The following is an 8,122-nucleotide window of genomic DNA, read 5'->3' as shown; positions in this document are numbered from 1 at the left end:
TGTTGCCAGTTATTTGTGGTTCTTGAATCTTGGCGCACACCGCAAATTAGTATCGTTACTTTGGGATAATTAGAAAAGTATGGTATGGTTTTTAAAGTCTTAAATTTTAAAAATTACAGACGTGAATAAATTTTAGTCTGTTATTTTCTTTACAAAAATTACACTTCACACTTTTGACATAATGATTAATAAAATAATTATTAACCTACCTCTACTCTTGAAGACATTTTTCGCGTCGCCTACCGAACATGCTTACATTAGGCAATGCAGTAACAGGCGGAGAGCTAGCCCCGAAATGGTTTGATGGGGATACTATAGCAAACTCAGCGACGGAGTATGTATATAAATTATAAACTGAAATAGATAACACACACTAAAGAAAAAGTGATCAAGTCCACCGGTGGCCGAGGCGGGAATCGAACCCGCGTCTTCAGCTTACGCGGCTAACGTCCTGACCACTAGACCACCCGGCCACGGCGGTACCCGTCCCAAATTCTCTGGTGTCTGCTATCTTTAAAAGGCTATGCGCCTTTGATTAACTCTTGACTTGTCACTTTTTCTTTAGTGTATGTTATATATTTCAGTTTATAATTTATATATAGTAGCGTGACTACTACTTAAAAAACACAAATCAAAATATATTTCATAAAATAATTTGATTTGTTCTCTCATTGAAGTATGAATAGACGAAGCTCTCAATACATTTTCGAAAAACGGTCCATATGATTGACATTTATGATAGATAGATAGATAGAAATGTTACACAAACCAAAGCCATAAGTAATAATTTGGAAAAATTTTAAACAAAACAAAAGCTTTACGGATCTAAGGGAAAACTCTTCTCTTGCACGGTAAGCAATAAAGAATAGCCAAGGCATATAAATTTTACATTTTCCATAGACCCCCTGACCCAGTTTTAGGGGCACGGGTGTAATCAGATCCTTTACTTTCTGATTGCACAATTGATTGATTGAGTTGATTCATCGTCAATTATTTTTCAAAATACCAACCTTTCATCAAGAAAAAAGACTTAGCCGCCGACGATTGATCGTGCTCCCCTTATCAAATGGTTTCCAGGGGATTGGGCAGAATAGTTGTTTCACTTTGTCGTGTACGGTCAAGAATTTTAATTTCAGTAGGTAACATTTCGTACCTTCTCACAGTGACAATAGTATGAGAACTGTACCAGGCTACGCTGCGTTACCCAGAACGTATTCGTCATTCAAGAAACCTAAACGCCATCACCTCCACGACCAGTATTTAAGTTAGAAAATTCAAGCGGCGCCAGATACAAGTGGCTGTGGTTGCACAGCCACTTGAATCTGGCAACGAGCGAATTTGCCTCCAGAATGAACAGATGTATAATGGATGGGTATTATCTCAGCAGATTGCACTTCCATTTAAATAATCGTGCATGTTCTCGCCTGAACACTCTACAGAAATATTGGAATGTATTTTCTTTAGCAATTTATTGTGTTATTCATATTTGAACTGGCGAAGGGTTGCGATATTATGTGTAAACACATTTATGTGGAATTTTAGTCAAAGCACGAATTAAATGGGAAAAAACATATGAGATTATAGTCACTTCCTTTTATATAAACATTCACATAGCACGACTCGAAATAATAGACTATAAAAAAATATAATGGTTATTACAGAGTTACAGAAACGTATAAGTTTCGCCTTTTTCTCTATTAATATTTAACCTTAAAAATTAATAATTCCATAAATAAAATGTGATTTAACATCAATGTCCGTTTTTTTCGTAACGTGTAAGTTATTGAACCGCTTTTAGGTTCCTAATCCTAGATATTAAACCCGCGTGTTTTTTCAGTACATTATAGCACTTGTTAGGTAATGAATGATAATCCGACTTAAGAAGGTAATACGTTGCTAATAATATGTATGGAAACGGAGCCTTCTTATATTGGTCGAATACATTTTACAACGAGGACTGGAGGGCGCCGGCGCCCGGTCGGCCCGTCAGAGGCATGGTCGAGGGGCGGCAGGCAGCATGAAAGATTTTAGACTTACTGTTTTATCAATTAAAATTTGATTAATAAAAATTTAAAATTATATAAAAAAAATTGTAATTTATTATATTCTATTAATTATGAATTGATAACATTACAATGTTGTGTATATTTTCTGTAGAAATACTCTGTGTGTCATCTCTATGTTTATTGTACAAAATTGTATTTGACGTGTACCTGTATTGTACCAATAAAGATTATCTTATCGTATCTTAATATGAAATATTCTTTTTTTTTCTCACAATATCGCCTCGTGTGTAACGACCGTACTATTAGATAATATTTACCATAAAGAACCGACTTTACAAAACAGTTTTAAAAAAGGTATTATTGTATGGTCTTCATCAGCAGCTCCGCTTTTCAGACTATCGCTATACGGCGCAAATTACGAATTTCAGTTAACAATGTGCATGATGGTATTTTTGATATTTACCTTCGATATTTTTATGTCTTTGTGGGATCCACAATCTACAATTTAATTCGTTTCCTGTCAACAAGCCACACTATTATAAACATACAATCGTTTCCTGTCTCCCCTTACATCGTTGTTAACAACGCAATCGAAATAAACCAATTTGTATAAATCGAATCGTCTGAAGTTAAACACTCGTCGAATTGATTAAATCGAAAATCGTCGGTGAAACAAATATTTGATTTGGAATTGGGTCGATCCTCGGTGGTGTCATATCAGTCGGTCAAGAGGAAGACAAATATGGAAAGAGTCGGGAAAATGATGAAATACTCGAGAATAAAGAAGAATAAAGACGTGCATAATATTTAGTTTTAAATTGGATGTAGGGAGGGCAGTAACATAAATATAAAACAAATTGCGATGAATGGTCATTAAAGAATGGTGGTTTGGAAGGTTGTTACAACCTAGATAGTGCAGGTAATCGAAACCAGCCTGAAATAACGTGGCTGTCATACAACAGCATTCCTAACAAAAGTTAATTCATCTCATGTAGGTACGAAATTATATCTGTCGCCTAATATATGTGGCTCTAGTGGAAAGGGGTATAAGTTACAAAAAAAATATGGGACTTGTACCCTTTATTTATTTAGGTTTAGGTTTGCCAAACAGGTGCAATTCAAAAAAATACTTATAAATGACGAGTTATAGAATAAAATTGCTTGAGTATTCACCCGATTACAGGCAAACACGGCATGCATGTAACAGAAATGTTGCTTACATATGTTTTTTTTAAATCCTAAGTACTAAATATAAATCAAAGTAGTATATTAGGTAGTGGAATACAGAAAATAACTAAGCACACTACACAGTCTTAAATATACTTTTATAATATCGTCAGCAACGTGATCTTTATTTAATCCCAACTGCTCGTAAGATAGTTTCTAAGGATGCTTGATACGAGAAAAGTTCGGTATGGGGAAAATCTGATCCGATTAGAGATAGAGATAAATCTGAAGTAGTCTGCAATTTATCAAGAATATACTTAGAAATAATACATGTGGCTCTGTGAGCTGTAGACCTTGCGAACCCCCATGACTCCGCCATTTTTAAAAATGTTTAAAAACTGTATTTACATAAAAAAAATGTTAAATTATCGAACTTGTCCAATAAGTTCAAATACACTTTTTACAGTACTTTTGTTGCTACTTTATCGCCCTAGTGCGGTAATTAGCACTATACGTGCCTATGTCGAGAAATTAAAGGGCTATAAAAAAAAAGCTTTTATTTCGGATTACATATTACATCGATAGAATTACATATTATTAAAATTAAAAAATATTAAAATAACTTAATACTAAAATTAAAATTAACTTAAACAACATATTTAAAAAAGTTACTTTTGATAGACTGCATGTGGCGGATATGTACAGCAAAACGTTGTACAATATACGTGCGAATAGGTAATTCGCACCTGTATCGTAATATACTATTCTAGCACTGTTTTGAAAAATATAGACAACTTTCAGACATTTTTTGTCATTACATTTGAAGTATACATTGTCAAGAACTAATTACAATATTTATAAACTACTCAGCTAACGTTGTTCGCTTTTAATCCAGAGGAAGCAGTGCAAATGCATAAGTGCATTTTTGCGGCATTGAAACATTATTAGAAGATACAAGAAGATCTCCTCATTAGGAGACCGGAAGAGATTCTGGTCGCCCGCGTTCGGTATCGTGAATATCGTGTCCGACGGAAAAAACCGGCCAAGTGCGAGTCGGACTCGCGTTCCAAGGGTCCCGTACATTACACAATTTAAACAATGTATTTTTTATGCGAAATGTCTTTAAAAAACCCCTAGGGGTCGGATCAAAAACTAAGTAATTAAGTCCGACTCACGCTTGACTGCACATTTCTAATAGGTTTTCCGTTGATCTATAGGTAAAGATCTATTTTGTGTATTTTTTTCAAAATTTTTGGCCCAGTAGTTTCGGAGATAAAGGGGGGGATGGTTTTTTTTGCCTATTTTCTTGAATAACTTCTAAACTGTTTGTCCTAAAATTATGCAAAAAAATATATTTACGATTCTCACAATGAGCTCTTTCATTTGATATGTAACACGATATAGTTTGATAAACTTTATTTTTTAATTTTCTCATTTACCCCCCAAAAGTGGCCCCCGTTTTTAAAAATAATTTGTTTACGTTACATGTCTATCTTTGGGTCACAAACTTACATATGTGTACCAAATTTCAACTTCAACTGTGACAGAAGGACAGACAGACAGTCAGACGCACGAGTGATCCTATAAGGGTTCCGTTTTTTCCTTTTGAGGTACGGAACCCTAAAAAACGACGTTCAGTCCAAAAATTTGCTGCAGATTTTAAGATGTTAAAAGGGATCAGTGCCTACACAACATTTTGAGAGTAGACCCCGGGTGTCCGGGTATCACGCTTAAAAGAAAAGAAAAGTAGGTACTGGGCATTTCCGAAGCGTCGAAGAAAAAAGATTAAGATCGATCAAATACTACTTATACTCGTATCCTTTACGGACACTTTATTTACTGTGAAACTTTTAATTTTAACTTTATTCTGGTGGGTACCTATCAAATATCTATCAAGAAATAAATAGTGTGGTGTGTAGAGCACATCACGCAAATAAATCATTAATCAATTGATATCAAACCACAAATTAATATCCTTGCATTGTCTTTTTTATTGATTTTATACATACCTAATTTATTAATGGAAAAAACAACACCTAAGAACACAGAAAATTGTAATATACTCATGGACAAATTCAGAGGAACAGAAAAAAAAACAGGTTTAATTACTGGATCACAGCACCTAAAGTAATTTCAAAATTAGTAATTTAACTTTTATTGCGTTCATCTAAACTTGTCCATGAGTGATGTATATTGACTTTTACGTTTCAAAGTAAACATGAAATTTTTATTCTTAGTATCGCCGCACACCGTTCGGATGTTCGTTCTTAAACATTTATTTGAATTTTCGTTTCTAGTCATGCTTATGAAACGATTTACCAAGCATACATCGGTCATTCTCAAAAATATGTCGGCGGTGCAATTGCCGCGACCCATACACAATTTATGAAAAGATTCGTAGCAATTAGACGCAACCGCAGACATATTCTCAGAGAATGACCCATATAATGTATAATAATAATATAATATATGCTCTTGAGAACTTTAGTGTTTAATCAATACAAGGAAGACATTTCACGCATGGCTAACGCTCATTAGACTTAAGTACGCATTTGTAAACCAAGGTAGAGCACTTTCAAGGAACACACTCCATCCCCACATACATACATATGTAAATCGGGGGGCAAGGTTCATATGAATGTGAAATATGCATATAATTGTATAGAAAGGTCAGGGCGGTAATAAAACGGGCTGCATAGCCGAGATGCCCGGTGGTGCACCACATGAGAAACAGCGTTATATCCTACTAACATTTTAAATGAAATATTTTGTAAGTACCTGATTCTTTTCTGGCCTAAGGGGGTATTGCGGCGGTTTCGTGGGAATCTGTCGAATCCTACACCGGTACAGGTGACGCAACAAAAAACTGTTGTGTCGCCTACCTACATGACTTTTTTGTTGACCGACCAGAGGAGGAGGACTGACACACATGGAAATCGCTCCACCGACAAGAGTCTAACTCTTAATATATGATGATGATGAAGGTTATATTTATTGTATGTTAGTCTATAAGGGATGTTCCTTGCCTGATAATAGTTTTTTTTTTTTTCATTATGTTTATTTATATTATACTTAACCATGACAGGTAAGGCACGTGGCACGACATTTAAGGGCTTAGTGTAAAAACTAGAGCCTATACCTTACCATAATCGGAATTGTCAAAACTTTAAGCTTTTTTTTATCATATATATAATTGTCGCCTGAAAAGTTTTGTTTTTATGAATTTGTACCATATAAGCAACAACAAAATCTCATGTGGTCGTCCTCCTGATATTACATAATGACAGTAAATCTATCTATCATCTATAGCGATCATAATTGTTAACGCCTCGTCTTTGTTCGGGCATCTTCGGGAGCCGTCGCCGACGCAATGCATGGCGCGGGGCGCGGGGCAGTGGGGCCGGCAACGGCCATTCTCTCAGCAATCTTGCGACGGACGGTCGAGCCCGTACATATATATATATAGTCCTCCTCATCGTTTTCGCTTACCGTGATATTATAACACCTCTGTAGGCTCTGTATCACCAAGTTATATTATACGTGCATGTACTGGACTAATACGAGTGTCATTTAACTCACCTCATTCACGACCCCAAGAACTTCTCGTCCACCCCTACATGCGTGGACAATAATGACAGTAAATCTATCCCAACGCGCAACGAACGTACAAAAATTGCAGGTAGGAAAAGTCTCCCCTACCTATGTAAGTGTGTATTATAATGATGTACTATGTAGGAAGCGGTGGTCGCCGAGTGGATCTAACGTCCAACTTTCAATCCGGCGGTCTCGCGCTCAAATCCTGGCTCGTATCAATGAGCTTTTCAGAACTTATGTACTGAATATCATTTGATGTTTACCACTATCCGGACGACCGCGCATGCGGTGGCCGCCATTTTTAATGTTGAAAACTTGCCGCCTCGGAGCTGCGCGCCGCACGGCGCTATAATTTAAAATATTGCTCTCCCGCCCGAGGGGATATAGGCTGAATCATTATTATTAATTATACTGCTTCGCTGGTATTGACCCATTAAGGTTGACGTCCACAGGTCCGCATCATACGCATCGGACGCATCGCACGCAACGGATCAGTGGACGCACTTGTTACTTTCTATACAAATAATTCTAAAATCCGTTGCGTGCGATGCATGCGGATCAGTGGACGCACTTGTGTGACTTTCCATACAAAGGATACTAAAATCCGTTGCGTGCGATGCGTGCGATGCGAACGTGTGGACGCTTTCGACGCAGCAGCGTTAATATTGCAGCTTTACTGCTGCGTTTTTCCACTAGCGGTAAACCTCCTTTAATCTCCTTTAAATTGAAAGATAGATGGACACTAATTTGCAAGCGGCGACGTGTCAGCATCCGTATGTAACCTAAATTTGTAATTTACTTCTTTCATACGTGGTACATTACAATAATAATCAGCTATAAATCCTGCAAGTGATACAAGTTATAGTTTTTAAGTACCATACCCGACCATTCAAGAGCCGGAACAAAAAATAAATTAATTAACAACGCTACCCACTAGTGACTTATATTTTAAATAAATGACACACTGACCCCGTATTTTTTACAGTGAAATTAAATTTCTCCCTCTCTGTATAAACAGCATTACTCGTGTTTTCTCTTGTTTCATGGTATTCCTGTTTGCGTTTCAGCCATGATTATTTTTAGTAAAATTTAAAATAATAAAACAGGGCCTTGACCTGCTTATTTCTTTTTGATCTTCGTTTTTTGCATTTTCTTTTCCTGGTTTGCTTGTAGCAAATGTTCCTCCAGTATACATCGCACACGAAGATTTTTCTGTATCATTTCTAACTAAAACTGTCTAATCACGACATAGTATAAAACAAAATAGCTTTCCGCTGTCTGTCCGTCTGTCCCTATGTATGCTTAATCTTTAAAACTGTGCAACGGTTTTTTTCAAATAGATAGTGATTCAAGAG

General features: G+C 36.3%; 1 non-coding gene across 1 annotated transcript; it reads right to left on the bottom strand.

Moving 5' to 3' along the window:
* Positions 1-401: 401 nt before the first annotated feature.
* Trnat-cgu (transfer RNA threonine (anticodon CGU)) lies at positions 402-473 on the bottom strand. The gene has a single exon. It is a non-coding gene; the product is annotated as a tRNA-Thr (tRNA).
* Positions 474-8,122: the final 7,649 nt, after the last annotated feature.

This window comes from Cydia strobilella, chromosome 14 (genome assembly GCF_947568885.1).
Source record: "Cydia strobilella chromosome 14, ilCydStro3.1, whole genome shotgun sequence".
NCBI lineage: Eukaryota > Metazoa > Arthropoda > Insecta > Lepidoptera > Tortricidae > Cydia > Cydia strobilella.
Note: the sequence above shows the minus strand (reverse complement) of the source record. Positions and strands in the feature narration are given on the sequence as shown.